We start from the raw sequence: 15,557 nt of genomic DNA on the forward strand, positions 1-15,557 counted from the left end.
GCTTCAAGGCGCCTTACAGCTGTAGGGAGTGATTCGAGACGATTCGTGGCGTGTGCTCGTTCCCATATACCGTACGACCCGGGGTGCAGTGCTAGGATGACGTACAATACCGCTTGGGCACGTAACAGCGTTATATGGAAGTGCGGGACGTGAGGGTTTTCGTTTGTTCGTTTTGTTTTGCTCTGCTTTGCTTTGTTTTGCTTTCCATCGCGTTGGTAAGAGCGTAAATAAAAAGACGATTCCTGTGTCTACCACTAATGTAAGAGCTATTTCAAGTGCGACGTGGTGCGGCTTTTCAAATGCTTGTGGGCATTTCTCTGTTGTTGATTCTTTTTTTGTGTGTAACAAAGTGGCATTTTCATGTCCGGACGGGGAGACTTTATCATTCCGACATGAAGCCACCCTTAAGTCCTCTGAGGCGTGTCTGTCTGCAAGGCTTGTATTTTGGAAATGTTTTTTATGAAACGGAGAACGACTTTGAAATAGGCTTCCGCCGGCGCCTCGCGATCCAGGTAAGATTGTAGCAAGAACGCAGCGGCGGTGGGGCTTGCTGTAGTCGTGGCTGAGTGGTTAAGGCAATGGATTAGAAATCCATTGGGGCCTCCCCGCACAGGTTCCAATCCTGTCGACTACGTTGTCCGCCTTCAGTCGGTGTGTTTCGGCACAAGCAAAGAAGCGCGCCTCTTTGCTGTTCCTGGTGGTTTTAAAACGCCCAATCGCTTGTACCTGCTGCCTTGGAAATAAGTTCTTCAGCGTCCGCAAATGGCATTTTGCAGCTGGAAGCAGATGTCGACGCGTTTTGCACAGAGCACCAAAAAAGCGTCTTTTTTGAAGGCCCAGGCACTGAGCATTGGTGGTTCAGTGGTAGAATTCTCGCCTGCCACGCGGGAGGCTCGGGTTCAATTCCCGGCCAATGCAGTGGCTTTTGCAGCGAGCGGCTCCATCACTTGCATCCCCTTGCAACTTCCAACTAAAAACCCACTGAAGCTAAGCAGGTGTGAGCCAGGTCAGTACCTGGATAAGGATGAGCTACAGGGAAAAACAAAGCTTCCAGCTGGAAGCGGTGTTAATGGTGCCGGCGGGGGGGCGCTCACCCTGAGGTCTGTGCGGGTCCCAATGCCCCAGTATAGTGACGGAGATGCTGTGTTGTAAAAGGGCGCTGTCTTTTGGATGAGATGTAAAACCGAGGTCACAGCGCTCTGTGGTCATTCAAAATGACCACCAAAACCTTTGACAAAAGCTCTTGGTAATTGATTGTCTTCAATAATGCTTCTCCTTTAGGTACATTTTAAATCAGCTGAAAAATGCTGTGAAATGGGGGGGCACTTCAGGCCAGTGTAGGATTTGGGTTACAAGAACCATGAAACTGCACGAGAAAGCCCGTACACTGAATTACACGGCTTTCTATTCAAAGGAGGACAAAAGAAATTCCCTGAGTTTGATTTTTTGCAGCACAGAGAGGAGCACTGTCGTGAGGCCGGTTAGCTCAGTTGGTTAGAGCGTGGTGCTAATAATGCCAAGGTCGCGGGTTTGAGCCCTGTACGGGCCAGGTCTAGGTCCAGGTCCCTGTTTGTGAAACAGGCAAATGACTGTCTCAGGGGCCCATTCCTCATTCTCAAGACACATGTATGCAGTATGTACACCGTGCATTGAGCAATAGGGACTGAATACACCACAGGTAAGGTTAGAAGTCATTCTGAGGTGCCACATGTGAGGGATACAGCGAGGCATCCGAAATGTAGGGTTTGAGACCCTTCAGGAGTATTGCATCCTTTGAGACAGACCCGTGCATGTTAAACAAATGATCATTTCTTTCGGCATTAGGGACTAAATATACTAAACATATGATGCTAAAATGTTATTTTCACATATATTAATGTAATAAATGATTGCTTATGCTTTATAAACAAATCTAATTATAATAAAAGCTTAAGTTTTGTATTTATCTTGTACCATAGAACATGATTTTCTTTGTATTTCAAGCCCACAAAGCGTCCAAATGACGCACTACATGATATAAGGAAGATTATCACATGCATATCGGTATTATCTTTCTTATGAAAATGCATTCCTTTCATTACCTTTTACTTTTTAAAATGAACTCAAATTGAGTATAATGTAATAATTTAAGTAGAATAGATTCTAATAATATAATGATCCAGTGTTTTGCACTACTTCACTGCTTCACTGCTCTATGCCATCTGGAAATAAATCCTCAGACTGCTTACTGCCCTGGGCATGTACCAATAAATTAAAGGAGCACATCTGTTTATCACTGCGTTGAAGCAGGAGACACACAGTCTCTGCAAACACATCCTAAATACAGTGTTCCAGCACCTTTGACCTCATCCAGAACGTATCAATCCTTGAAAGGGATTGCTGTCCGAATGCACATCTGAATCCCAAACAGAATCTCTAGTAAAATACGATCATTTGTGAAACAGGCAAATGACTGTCTCAGGGGCCCATTCCTCATTGTCAGACACATGTATGGAATGCTTTCACCGTGCATTGAGCAATAGGGATTAAAAACACCGCAGGTAAGGTTAGATGTCATGTTCTATGATCATTTCTTTCAGCATTAGGGACTAAATATACTAAACGTATGATGCTAAAATGTTATTTTCACATATATTAATGTAATAAATGATTGCTTATGCTTTATAAACAAATCTAATTAAAATAAAAGCTTAAGTTTTGTATTTATCTTGTACCATAGAACATGATTTGCTTTGTATTTCAAGCCCACAAAGTGTCCAAATGTTCTATGATCATTTCTTTCAGCATTAGGGACTAAATATACCAAACGTATGATGCTAAAATCCTGAAAAAAGGATGTGCTCCATCTCGTCAGTAGATTGGATTCCAAAACTGATTTGGGTCAATATACATTACCTTTGAAATTAAAGTACAGTCTACTGTAGGGAACCATCAACTTAGAAAGCATTGGCCTTCCCTGGGGGTCAGGTAGGTGCAAAAGATAAACCTTTATCCTATCTTTATCTTAAGATAAGTGGCCAAGCAGTATTTTTCCAAGTTTCACCAAGCACATCATGTTGCCATAGTAGACAAAGTTCTATAAAATGTTAAATAACTTTTAAAAAAAGTATCTTGGTCTTACAGTACTGTACAAGGTGAATTAAACTGTCCCTGGTAATAAAAAGTAATTAGAAGCATCTCAGAAACTTTATCTCTAGAAACATTAGCTGTTTTATATCATGTAATTTAGTGTGATGTTGTCAGAATTCAAGGACATTATCACACACAGAAATTGGTTCAGTTAAATCTAAAAAACACAGCTAAACATGGGTTTAAATGTAACAGAAGTCTTACCTCTTGTCAAAAGATTTAATTCAAGAAGCGATGTAATAAATGATTGCTTATGCTTTATAAAGAAGCTTAAGTTTTGTATTTATCTTGTACCATAGAACATGATTTTCTTTGTATTTGAAGCCCACAAAGTGTCCAAATGATGCACTACATGATATAAGGAAGATTATCACATGCATATCGGTATTATCTTTCTTATGAAAATGCATTCCTTTCATTACCTTTTACTTTTTAAAATGAACTCAAATTGTGTATAATGTAATAATTTAAGTAGAATAGATTCAGGTAGGAAATATATTATATAATATATTTTGACAGACAAAAGTCATGATGTTTATGGCTGACATCATTTCACATGGGTGAATTTTAAGCTAAGAAATAAAAACATTTACAATGAAGATACCATTGCTTAATTTTAAATGCCTTTAAAAAATAAATACCTCCTGAGAATAATTTGCCACTCCCAGATCCTTGGTAAGGTACTGTTTGAATCCAATCAGGAGAGGAGCATCCAGGGAGTGCTTTCTATAGAGTCCAGCTTGGGCCACTCTCTTCCGGCCTGCTGATACTTTTTAACTACTCAGGGCCTGTAAGGATATAAAACTCCGGTTTAAACATTTTATACCTATAAGACAAATTAGAATTTTAGTAAAAAATAGATACATCTGAAAAATAAAAAAGTCTTACTGCTGATAGAGTTCTTCAGAGCTCACATCTTCCCCTTCCTTATCCGCTTCTGTTTCAGTTTCTAGAGCAGCCTCTGGCATCTCTTCCTCCTGGACAGCGGCCTCTTGCTCAGGGCCGCTGGAATGCAGGTAGATTTCTTTTCAACATGCTTTTACATAATATGTTGTAACAATGATTTCAAAAAGAAACTACAGAAGCCTTACAGATTAAAAATATCTCACCTTGCCAATGTGTCTTCAGGCTTCCCATGTACAAAAAGGCCCAAGGACTCTAGCAGTCTTACAACCACTATCCTGTTTGCCTCACCAGACACGATCTCTATTCTGTGGTAATCCACGATGACCCCGTTCTTCAGGTGATTCATCATGTCCTCCCTCGCCTGTTGAGAGGCCATCCTGATCTTTTCTGCCGTGGCGTGCTTCATACACGCCCTCTTCAAGTGAGCAGGAAGCTGATCAAGAGTATTCAGGTACATCTTGCACACCAGGGGAATCCGCGCGGGTTTCCTTTGAAAATAAATAATACCATCTGTGTATAGAAACAAGCTAAGACTGATTTCTTAAATTATCCTTAATTTTCTCTCTCATAGTTTGAGCATAATGATTTTATTGCATTTATATAAGAATTGCTCATTGCTCCTAAATAAATAATGGTTTCATAAAAAAATGAACACTTACTTGGTCTCAGTCACAGACTTTCCAATAGAAGCCATTGTGGAGTTCAGCAACTGCAGGTCCTAGAAGTGGGGAAGGAATTTTAAAAGAGAAATTGAATTACAATACAGAAGGAATGGCTGAGGGTTCACTGAAATATATAAATATACAAATTCCAAAGACTGAGTCCATATAGAAACAACTACCTTTCATTTTCAGTATAAGAAAAAAAAAACATTATCTTCCAAAGCATCATAAAATTGTCCCTTCTTCCAGACTCTACTTCTCTCTTGTAGTAGTATAGCAGACCTTTCCAGGTGAGCAGATCACAGAGTCTGAAATGAGCTTCCTCCATCAAGCAAAGTACCTGAACATGACTCTGTCTTCATAAAAGCGCCCCTGTAATAAAGAAATTAAATCCGAAATCAAGAGGGCAGTTGCCTACTGAAATACAAGAAGTCATCAATTTTAACCTAGCAACACATTAAAGGCTGCATCTATACAAATACGATTCTAGAAATGCTCACCAGATTACGTTTTAAGAAGGAACTGCGCCTCAGGTTCCGCCGAGATCTTAACTCGGATGGCAGGATTCAGAGTCCGGAGTGCGGACTGATGGCGCACGGAGGGTCCATATACTGTGGATCCCTCAGTGATCTTCCGCGTATTCAAACCGCCAGCGTGTGACTCCCCTGTCCCCGTGACCTCATTGCTCTGCTCTCTCCTCTGTGCAGCTGAGCCCGACTCACGGTAAAATGGAAAAAAATATGCCCTCGACGTGAGATTTATTCTGGAGCGAGCCAGTGTTGCGCATAGCTGCCTTCAAAGCAGTTAACCCAGGTTCGATTCCCGGCCAACGCAGTTGCGAATGTTTTCAAATGCTGTCATGAGCCTTGGATTGTGACTAGCAAAGCGAAGCCTTTTGAAAGAGCTAAAGCACTGCAAAACGGAATTGAAGGAGAATCTTACAGGGGATTCTGAGCAGCGTCTGCATACATGCAGTCAGATAAAGGTGCTGAAAGCTTGAGCTACTCTCAATGTCATGCTGCCCTTCCCCGGAGTAAATCAGTTACATTGAAAGAATGCTTCTGGCAGGTTCAAAAAGGGACCCTTGTTAATTGGAGAAATCAATGATTTCGAATGAATTCTGTATGCGTTAAAAGACAGCTATACACAGAAAACATGCAGGACACTGCTCATGATGTTTCCCGAGCCGAAACACAGTGCGTTTTTCCAAGCCATTTGACAAAGCCCACCCACTGAAAACTGCAGCAGATCGTGTAAAGACGTTCAACTTTGTAACTACTGCACGCACAGGAAGCAGAATAAATTCCTCTTTTCAAACTGTCAAAGGTTTGCTTTGCGAACGCTGCAGGACATCGCACAATCTCTTTTGAATGGGGACAAACGATTTCTTATGGGGCGCAGTAAGTACAGACGTTTAAAATGCTCCACTCATGCCGACGATGCAGCATGAAGAAGCGCAACCTAACGTTTGACAGACCAAAGCCAGGCGCCGCTACGAGCAATATGAAATCATACTGACAGCACACGGCGTTTCGCGCTGACACAAAAGTAATCTCGACAGACGCTGTTCTCTGCATAAAGCTGAAAGAGCTAAAGAGCGTTCCTGTTGACACGTAACAAGCTCGTTTCTTTCTACCATGATATCACCGTGACCAAATCTGTCTTTAAACACCTTGCTCAGTCTCTGACAAGACTGTCAAAAATTGCTTTCGCCGATTGTATTGCAAACCGGCGGAAGCGGGGTATTGGGAAAAGTTTTCAACTAGCAATAATCGCGCCTCGGCTAAACCTCACAGGCTACGATACTGCCACTGCGCAAAGCTGACAGTTGCCAGGCAACCGCGGGGATCCTATGGATATCGTTATCGATCGTCTCATGGCATGTCGTTGCTATAATGCTTCATATTTGTCGTCTTCTTCTTCTTCTAGCTTGAGGTTTTGAAGAATTTCATGACAGACAAGGGCTCCGTTGGGAACAAAGGGCGTTGTGAGAAAACCGTTGCTTATTTTCAGCAGCAGAAATACAACCCTTTAAATACAAGATGACAGAACAATGACGAAGGGCATGCCGGGAGGAACTCATGCACTACAGAGGAAAGGGGGCGGGCACGTACAGTTCACATTCAAGCCACAAGTACTCTTCTTGGATGTTGCACAAACAAATCCTAACGTCTTGAAAGCATTGCAGCATGTTTGTGTCCCACTTCCCGTGGCTGCGGGACGACTGACACGAACGGACAAACACAATCTGTGGCGTTTAGCATGACATAGTCTTGCAGGCATCGTGCTGTCTCACTGCAATATTATACCGCTGGAGGAAACAGTCCATCTGGCCATGAAACTCATTTGAACGTCTAGCTACAGCAACTAACAATATCATGATTTATTCAGGATGTGTGGAATCAGCACGTCCCGGAGACAGCTTCCGAAATCGTGAGCATTCTCTGGTGGTAGGGGCGTTCAAGATGGCGCTCAGGTGGGAGGTAAAGTTTAGTGGTTGGGGAGTTTTTTTGAGTTTTTCATGACCTGAATGTTAATTTTTGCTTTTTTTGACTACAGAAAAATAAGGACTTAACACTAGTTGTTTAAACTTCAGTTTTAATTGAAAGAAAAAAAAACGATTTTTTTTTAGGTTTAAAAAGTCCGATATGAGTAACACTGGGAAAAGAAAAGAGAGTGCTGGGTCTTCGAAGGAGAACTCTAAGATACCTCAATCGTATATGTATAGCACTACAAAAAAATCGATGGCAACTAAAGGGAAAAGTGAAGCAGCTGCAGGGGCAGCAACAGGGCGGAGGCGCCGCGCGCCCGGCCGACGTGTTGGACCGGTGCGCTTTACGTGCTGAAATAAACACGCGACAGCCCCGAAATGTTTCCAGAGTGTTGTGCACTGAAGACTTGCCTGGTGCTCCTCTGTGCAGATTGTTTGTCCTCCTCCAGTGCGGGACGAGCCAACACAAGGGAGCGCATTCGCCAACATCCAGGCACGCAATGCGATTTGGAAAGCAGCTCCTTTCCAAAGAGTTGCACACGAACGATCCTTCAGTCCCGCTCGGGGGGCACGGAACCCCCGCCACACACAGCTTCAAGTAGCGAGTCAGGCGCCGGGGCTTTCGCTTACGGCCACACCACCCTGAACACACCCCATCTCGTCTGATCTCGGAAGCTAAGCAGCGTTGGGCCTGGTTAGTACTTGGATGGGGGACTGCCTGGGAATACCAGGTGCTGTAAGCTTTTCCTCTCCCGGCCAGCAGGGGTCGCCGTTGGTGCCGTAGGCTTTGGGAGGAAAACCTGCAGGATGGAAAGGTGATCTATAGCCTCATCTCTAGAGATGTTTTGTTGCTGTGGCATGTGTGTGACCCATGTTCAAAAAAAAAACCCGTCTGTAAAACGAATATCGAAGCTGCCTCTAAATCTGCAAATGAATATGAGTCGATAAACCACTCGTTTTTCGTATAAGTAGACATATATTCATTTGTTACCGATTTCATTCATTGAGCACGGATACAATAGAGGTACAGCCATTCACTGTTTGACATGTCTGCACTGGTACAGAACCGAGCAATCAGAAAACGGGTGAAACTGTCTTTAGACTCAGCATACAGTACCGAGGCCCCCCATGACCAAATAAAGGCTAACCTCGATAATCAGCCTAAAGAACGCAGACTACAGCAAAACGACTGACTTTGAAAAGGGAATGAACGTCCGGAAGGAGTAGTGGAACTAGCTTGAGATGCTTCTCCGGACCCCTAACTAAAAGCCAGCGAGAACCAGCAGCGGCGTCCACTCCTGTCGAACCGGGATCCTTCCGCAGCCACGCAGCTCGTGGTGTCCTAACCCTCCCGTATCTGATTTTGGACCAAGCACATCAGGGGAGAGCGCGAACGCAGTCCCCCACTACCAGAAATTATGCAGTCGAGATTCCCACATTTTGGGAATTCGCAGGGGTCAGCACAGCCGGAGTGCAATGGCCGAGCCTCGCCCTGGGTGAACCTCCTTCTTGATCAAGGTATCTCCCCTGCCAGGTAAGTATGAGTTAAACAGGCCCCTGCAAGCGGCCCGCACCCACAGCACAAATCGCGCAGCCTAGGCCACCTCCTCGCCCCGCACGCCACCGCCTCCTGCTGGGCCCACTCTTTCACACACTCACACGCCACACTAACACTCAAAAGTGTGGGCAAAACGAGAAAACGAGCGCGCCGTTTCCTACACATCTGCAGTCGCCGTTGCGCATTCGCAGCATGTGGATGCAATTCGGCCTCATTTGCATAACTCCAGACCGGCAGATCGCCACGCAAGCTCGCGACGTGCGCCTGCCACACACCGAACAAACCTTTTCAGCAATTTCCAAAAAACGGGCCTGCTCGCCTGCCCACAAGGCTCCGTCTCTAACCTGCTCTCCAGAGCCTGCTGCCTTCTGTGCTTTTCTCTCGGCACCGCTGCAGTGCACACAACTCCTGCAGCGGGAGGGGGGGAGAAAGTTCCCGCGCTCCGCCGCAGGGAAGGCTCGCTCCGTGCGCACACGTCCTTTCGATGCCAGTCCAACAAGTGCTCCGCATTAGCTGCGTCGGGGCTCCGGCGTGTCGCACCTCACCTCACCTCGCACTGCCCCCTCCTTGAATGTCTGCCGCTGGGCATGCCCCACTCTCCTCCGCCTTATCTTATCGCGTGTGAGCACCGACAATGGCCACAATGCCAGGGAATGGCACCTGTAAAGTGTTAATTGGGGCACAGGAACAGCCCGTCTCGTCTCGGGGGGGCCGGCTTCAGAGACAATACAGCAAACACAGCGGGGCGGGGGAAGAAGACGACACCACACATGCGGGTACATTCAGCTCCGGCGGGAACGAGACATTTGTCGGTCTTTTCAAGTGCCGAGAGCCGAGCAATCCTTCACTTGTATCGTTTCTCCCCGGTGACTAGATCTGGCCCTGCGACTCTCGACTGGGCTCACCCCCGGGGCAGCCCAGCAGGTGTGAGCCTGGCCAGCACCCGGATGGGAGATTCCACCCCGGAAAAGCTCCGGTTGCTGCTGCTCCTGCAAGAGGTGTGACTGGGACCAGTAGGGAGCGCTCACCCTGCGGGCTGTGTGGCTCTCTTACGCCCCAGCCTCCTGATGGCGACACTCTGCTGCACAAACAGGCGCCGTCCTTCGGGGGAGGCGTCAAACCGAGGTCCCGACCCTCCTTGGCCATTAGGAAACCCCAGGGCGTCTCTCAAAAAGAGACGCCGGGGGTGTCCCTCTGGTGTTAGTGCTCCCCTTTACCCATCAGTCGGGGTCTCCTCCTAATCCCCGTCTCACCTGTAACAATCAATGACGAGGCCCCCCTGTCCGTGAGATTTAGTACTCGCGCAAGAGACCGGGGGCAGAGCGCGAACGCGGTCCCCCGCCCCCCACAAAGTGCGCGCTCCGGGTTCCCTCTCGGGGCCCTGCAACACAGCGGAAGGGCAGCGAGAAGGAGCCTCTTGCTCTGACGCCGCAAGGCCACAAGAGGGCGGAGGCGCCGCGCGCCCGGCCGACGTGTTGGACCGGTGCGCTTTACGTGCTGAAATAAAAACGCGAAATCCCCGAAATGTTTCCAGAGTGCTGTGCACTGGAGGTTTTTGTCTGGTGAAGACTTGCCTGGTGCTCCTCCGTGCAGATTGTTTGTCCTCCTCCAGTGCGGGACGAGCCAACACAAGGGAGCGCATTCGCCAACATCCAGGCACGCAATGCGATTTGGAAAGCAGCTCCTTTCCAAAGAGTTGCACACGAACGATCCTTCAGTCCCGCTCGGGGGGCACGGAACCCCCGCCACACACAGCTTCAAGTAGCGAGTCAGGCGCCGGGGCTTTCGCTTACGGCCACACCACCCTGAACACACCCCATCTCGTCTGATCTCGGAAGCTAAGCAGCGTTGGGCCTGGTTAGTACTTGGATGGGGGACTGCCTGGGAATACCAGGTGCTGTAAGCTTTTCCTCTCCCGGCCAGCAGGGGTCGCCGTTGGTGCCGTAGGCTTTGGGAGGAAAACCTGCAGGATGGAAAGGTGATCTATAGCCTCATCTCTAGAGATGTTTTGTTGCTGTGGCATGTGTGTGACCCATGTTCAAAAAAAAAACCCGTCTGTAAAACGAATATCGAAGCTGCCTCTAAATCTGCAAATGAATATGAGTCGATAAACCACTCGTTTTTCGTATAAGTAGACATATATTCATTTGTTACCGATTTCATTCATTGAGCACGGATACAATAGAGGTACAGCCATTCACTGTTTGACATGTCTGCACTGGTACAGAACCGAGCAATCAGAAAACGGGTGAAACTGTCTTTAGACTCAGCATACAGTACCGAGGCCCCCCATGACCAAATAAAGGCTAACCTCGATAATCAGCCTAAAGAACGCAGACTACAGCAAAACGACTGACTTTGAAAAGGGAATGAACGTCCGGAAGGAGTAGTGGAACTAGCTTGAGATGCTTCTCCGGACCCCTAACTAAAAGCCAGCGAGAACCAGCAGCGGCGTCCACTCCTGTCGAACCGGGATCCTTCCGCAGCCACGCAGCTCGTGGTGTCCTAACCCTCCCATATCTGATTTTGGACCAAGCACATCAGGGGAGAGCGCGAACGCAGTCCCCCACTATCAGAAATGATGCAGTCGAGATTCCCACATTTGGGGAATTCGCAGAGGTCAGCACAGCCGGAGTGCAATAGCCGAGCCTCACCCTGGGTGAACCTCCTTCTTGATCAAGGTATCTCCTCTGCCAGGTAAGTATGAGTTAAACAGGCCCCTGCAAGTGGCCCGCACCCACAGCACAAGTCGCGCAGCCTAGGCCACCTCCTCGCCCCGCACGCCACCGCCTCCTGCTGGGCCCACTCTTTCACACACTCACACGCCACACTAACACTCAAAAGTGTGGGCAAAACGAGAAAACGAGCGCGCCGTTTCCTACACATCTGCAGTCGCCGTTGCGCATTCGCAGCATGTCCCGGGATGCAATTCGGCCTCATTTGCATAACTCCAGACCGGCAGATCGCCACGCAAGCTCGCGACGTGCGCCTGCCACACACCGAACAAACCTTTTCAGCAATTTCCAAAAAACGGGCCTGCTCGCCTGCCCACAAGGCTCCGTCTCTAACCTGCTCTCCAGAGCCTGCTGCCTTCTGTGCTTTTCTCTCGGCACCGCTGCAGTGCACACAACTCCTGCAGCGGGAGGGGGGGAGAAAGTTCCCGCGCTCCGCCGCAGGGAAGGCTCGCTCCGTGCGCACACGTCCTTTCGATGCCAGTCCAACAAGTGCTCCGCATTAGCTGCGTCGGGGCTCCGGCGTGTCGCACCTCACCTCACCTCGCACTGCCCCCTCCTTGAATGTCTGCCGCTGGGCATGCCCCGCTCTCCTCCGCCTTATCTTATTGCGTGTGAGCACCGACAATGGCCACAATGCCGGGGAATGGCACCTGTAAAGTGTTAATTGGGGCACAGGAACAGCCCGTCTCGTCTCGGGGGGGCCGGCTTCAGAGACAATACAGCAAACACAGCGGGGCGGGGGAAGAAGACGACACCACACATGCGGGTACATTCAGCTCCGGCGGGAACGAGACATTTGTCGGTCTTTTCAAGTGCCGAGAGCCGAGCAATCCTTCACTTGTATCGTTTCTCCCCGGTGACTAGATCTGGCCCTGCGACTCTCGACTGGGCTCACCCCCGGGGCAGCCCAGCAGGTGTGAGCCTGGCCGGCACCCGGATGGGAGATTCCACCCCGGAAAAGCTCCGGTTGCTGCTGCTCCTGCAAGAGGTGTGACTGGGACCAGTAGGGAGCGCTCACCCTGCGGGCTGTGTGGCTCTCTTACGCCCCAGCCTCCTGATGGCGACACTCTGCTGCACAAACAGGCGCCGTCCTTCGGGGGAGGCGTCAAACCGAGGTCCCGACCCTCCTTGGCCATTAGGAAACCCCAGGGCGTCTCTCAAAAAGAGATGCCGGGGGTGTCCCTCTGGTGTTAGTGCTCCCCTTTACCCATCAGTCGGGGTCTCCTCCTAATCCCCGTCTCACCTGTAACAATCAATGACGAGGCCCCCCTGTCCGTGAGATTTAGTACTCGCGCAAGAGACCGGGGGCAGAGCGCGAACGCGGTCCCCCGCCCCCCACAAAGTGCGCGCTCCGGGTTCCCTCTCGGGGCCCTGCAACACAGCGGAAGGGCAGCGAGAAGGAGCCTCTTGCTCTGACGCCGCAAGGCCACAAGAGGGCGGAGGCGCCACGCGCCCGGCCGACGTGTTGGACCGGTGCGCTTTACGTGCTGAAATAAACACGCGAAAGCCCCGAAATGTTTCCAGAGTGCTGTGCACTGGAGGTTTTTGTCTGGTGAAGACTTGCCTGGTGCTCCTCCGTGCAGATTGTTTGTCCTCCTCCAGTGCGGGACGAGCCAACACAAGGGAGCGCATTCGCCAACATCCAGGCACGCAATGCGATTTGGAAAGCAGCTCCTTTCCAAAGAGTTGCACACGAACGATCCTTCAGTCCCGCTCGGGGGGCACGGAACCCCCGCCACACACAGCTTCAAGTAGCGAGTCAGGGGCTGGGCTTTCGCTTACGGCCACACCACCCTGAACACGCCCGATCTCGTCTGATCTTGGAAGCTAAGTAGCGTCGGGCCTGGTTAGTACTTGGATGGGAGACTGCCTGGGAATACCAGGTGCTGTAAGCTTTTCCTCTCCCGGCCAGCAGGGGTCGCCGTTGGTGCCGTAGGCTTTGGGAGGAAAACCTGCAGGATGGAAAGGTGATCTATAGCCTCATCTCTAGAGATGTTTTGTTGCTGTGGCATGTGTGTGACCCATATTCAAAAAAAAAAACCCGTCTGTAAAACGAATATCGAAGCTGCCTCTAAATCTGCAAATGAAGATGAGTCGATAAACCACTCGTTTTTCGTATAACTAGACATATATTCATTTGTTACCGATTTCATTCATTGAGCACGGATACAATAGAGGTACAGCCATTCACTGTTTGACATGTCTGCACTGGTACAGAACCGAGCAATCAGAAAATGGGTGAAACTGTCTTTAGACTCAGCATACAGTAACCACTCGGCCACCTCGTCTAGGAAACTGGGCTGTCCTGACATGGGTTGGCGCACTCCAGTTGATCTTTTTCTTTTTTTTCCCTCATACTCGAGGGTCATTTTCCTGTTCCACATGCGATTTCAACATTTTCCTTGGGAGATGTCAAGCCAGCAAGCCACTGCTGTGGTTCAGTGGCCAGTGTGGAGTTCAGTGGCCCTGTTGTACACAGAAAGCACATTGAGCTCCTTGGACATGAAAAGTTCCAGATAAAAGCCATTTGTCATCCTTTCTCTTGGTGTCGATGTTGCTATTGTATGTAAAGGTGGCAACTTGCTCAGCGAGCAGGCGGAGCACACACCGAATGCAGATGTGTCTGAGTGGTGTGTCCAAGTGGCTGCAAAAGGACAGCACTCCCGGGGCGCCGTGGCTTAGTTGGTTAAAGCGCCTGTCTAGTAAACAGAAAGTCCTGGGTCCGAATCCCAGCGGTGCCTTTTTTTGTTCTGTGTTCTCGAACAGAACTGGTCATTATGGACAACCGCATACGTCTAGACTTAATTAAATGCAAGTATTCATTTCCTGTCTTGAACGACTTGTTTTTCTTAAAATGGATGCAACTTGCAAAACATGAAATACAAACCTCGCTAATCAGCGCTCGCGGCTGGCAAAAAAAAAAGAAGTCAGCAATGTTTTTTTCTTTAACCTTAAGCCTGCTAATGGAGAAGAACCTAGTCGCCACATCACATACATCCGTTTCAACGATAAGAAGGTAACAACTATCCTCACTCCAGAGTAAATCTCACGTTGAGGGCATATTTTTTTCCACTTTACCATGAGTCGGGCTCAGCTGCACAGAGGCGAGAGCAGAGCAATGAGGTCAGGGGGATAGGGGAGTCACACGCTGGCGGTTTGAACACGCGGAAGATCACTGAGGGATCGACAGTATGTGGACCCTCCGTGCGCCATCATTCCACACTCCAGACTCTGAATCCTGCCATCCGAGTTAAGATCTCGGCGGAACCTGAGGCGCAGTTCTTTCTTAAAACGTAATCTGGTGAGCATTTCTAGAATCGTACTTGTATAGATGCAGCCTTTAATGTGTTGCTAGGTTAAAATTTATGACTTCTTGTATTTCAGTAGGCAACTGCCCTCTTGATTTCGGATTGAATTTCTTTATTACAGGGGCGCTTTTATGATGACAGAGTCATGTTCAGGTACTTTGCTTGATGGAGGAAGCTCATTTCGGACTCTGTGATCTGCTCACCTGGAAAGGTCTGCTGTACTACTACAAGAGAGAAGTAGAGTCTGGAGGAAGGGACAATTTTATGATGCTTTGGAAGGTAATGTTTTTTTTTTCTTTGAAATCGAAATGAATCAGAATATCAGTGCAAAAGACAAACTCTTGGTTTGGTTTAAAGAGATATGGTTTTAAAACAGACAAAATGTAGAAAACAGGTGTTTCTCACTTTTGGAAAAGAATGGACCGGGGGTAATATTTTACTAGTTGCAGTGCTAAGCTCACTGGGTTACAGTCCTGCAGTGTCACACCAGGGCCAGTGGTGCAATGGATAATGTGTCTGACTATGGATTAGGAGTTTGGAGGTTTGACTCCTGCCTGGCGCTGGTTGTTTTTAAACACATCAGCCTACTCCCTAAGTAGCCTGTGCTACTTACTGCATTGTAATCGTACCCAGTAAGAGATTTCCTTCATGTAAATGAACTGCACCTGACAGCTTTAGAAAAACACCTGGGCTCAGTACGGTGCTGAGAGCTCAAGTTGTACCAATAAACTTGACAGTAAAAGGTTGTAATTAGTCAAGAAATAAAGT

General features: G+C 48.2%; 8 non-coding genes across 8 annotated transcripts; 5 read left to right on the forward strand and 3 right to left on the reverse strand.

Moving 5' to 3' along the window:
• Positions 1-847: 847 nt before the first annotated feature.
• Positions 848-918, forward strand: trnag-gcc (transfer RNA glycine (anticodon GCC)). The gene has a single exon. It is a non-coding gene; the product is annotated as a tRNA-Gly (tRNA).
• A 5,460-nt stretch (positions 919-6,378) lies between these two features.
• On the reverse strand, positions 6,379-6,520 carry LOC138226052 (U4 spliceosomal RNA). Its single transcript, XR_011184374.1, has one exon. It is a non-coding gene; the product is annotated as a U4 spliceosomal RNA (small nuclear RNA).
• Positions 6,521-7,812: 1,292 nt separating this feature from the next.
• Positions 7,813-7,931, forward strand: LOC138226016 (5S ribosomal RNA). The gene has a single exon (XR_011184343.1). It is a non-coding gene; the product is annotated as a 5S ribosomal RNA (ribosomal RNA).
• Positions 7,932-8,566: 635 nt separating this feature from the next.
• Positions 8,567-8,730, reverse strand: LOC138226026 (U1 spliceosomal RNA). Its single transcript, XR_011184349.1, has one exon. It is a non-coding gene; the product is annotated as a U1 spliceosomal RNA (small nuclear RNA).
• Positions 8,731-10,533: 1,803 nt separating this feature from the next.
• Positions 10,534-10,652, forward strand: LOC138226017 (5S ribosomal RNA). Its single transcript, XR_011184344.1, has one exon. It is a non-coding gene; the product is annotated as a 5S ribosomal RNA (ribosomal RNA).
• Positions 10,653-11,287: 635 nt separating this feature from the next.
• Positions 11,288-11,451, reverse strand: LOC138226038 (U1 spliceosomal RNA). The gene has a single exon (XR_011184363.1). It is a non-coding gene; the product is annotated as a U1 spliceosomal RNA (small nuclear RNA).
• A 1,806-nt stretch (positions 11,452-13,257) lies between these two features.
• Positions 13,258-13,376, forward strand: LOC138226020 (5S ribosomal RNA). Its single transcript, XR_011184347.1, has one exon. It is a non-coding gene; the product is annotated as a 5S ribosomal RNA (ribosomal RNA).
• Positions 13,377-14,148: 772 nt separating this feature from the next.
• On the forward strand, positions 14,149-14,222 carry trnat-agu (transfer RNA threonine (anticodon AGU)). The gene has a single exon. It is a non-coding gene; the product is annotated as a tRNA-Thr (tRNA).
• Positions 14,223-15,557: the final 1,335 nt, after the last annotated feature.

Source organism: Lepisosteus oculatus, unplaced genomic scaffold, assembly GCF_040954835.1.
Source record: "Lepisosteus oculatus isolate fLepOcu1 unplaced genomic scaffold, fLepOcu1.hap2 HAP2_SCAFFOLD_111, whole genome shotgun sequence".
Taxonomy (NCBI): domain Eukaryota; kingdom Metazoa; phylum Chordata; class Actinopteri; order Semionotiformes; family Lepisosteidae; genus Lepisosteus; species Lepisosteus oculatus.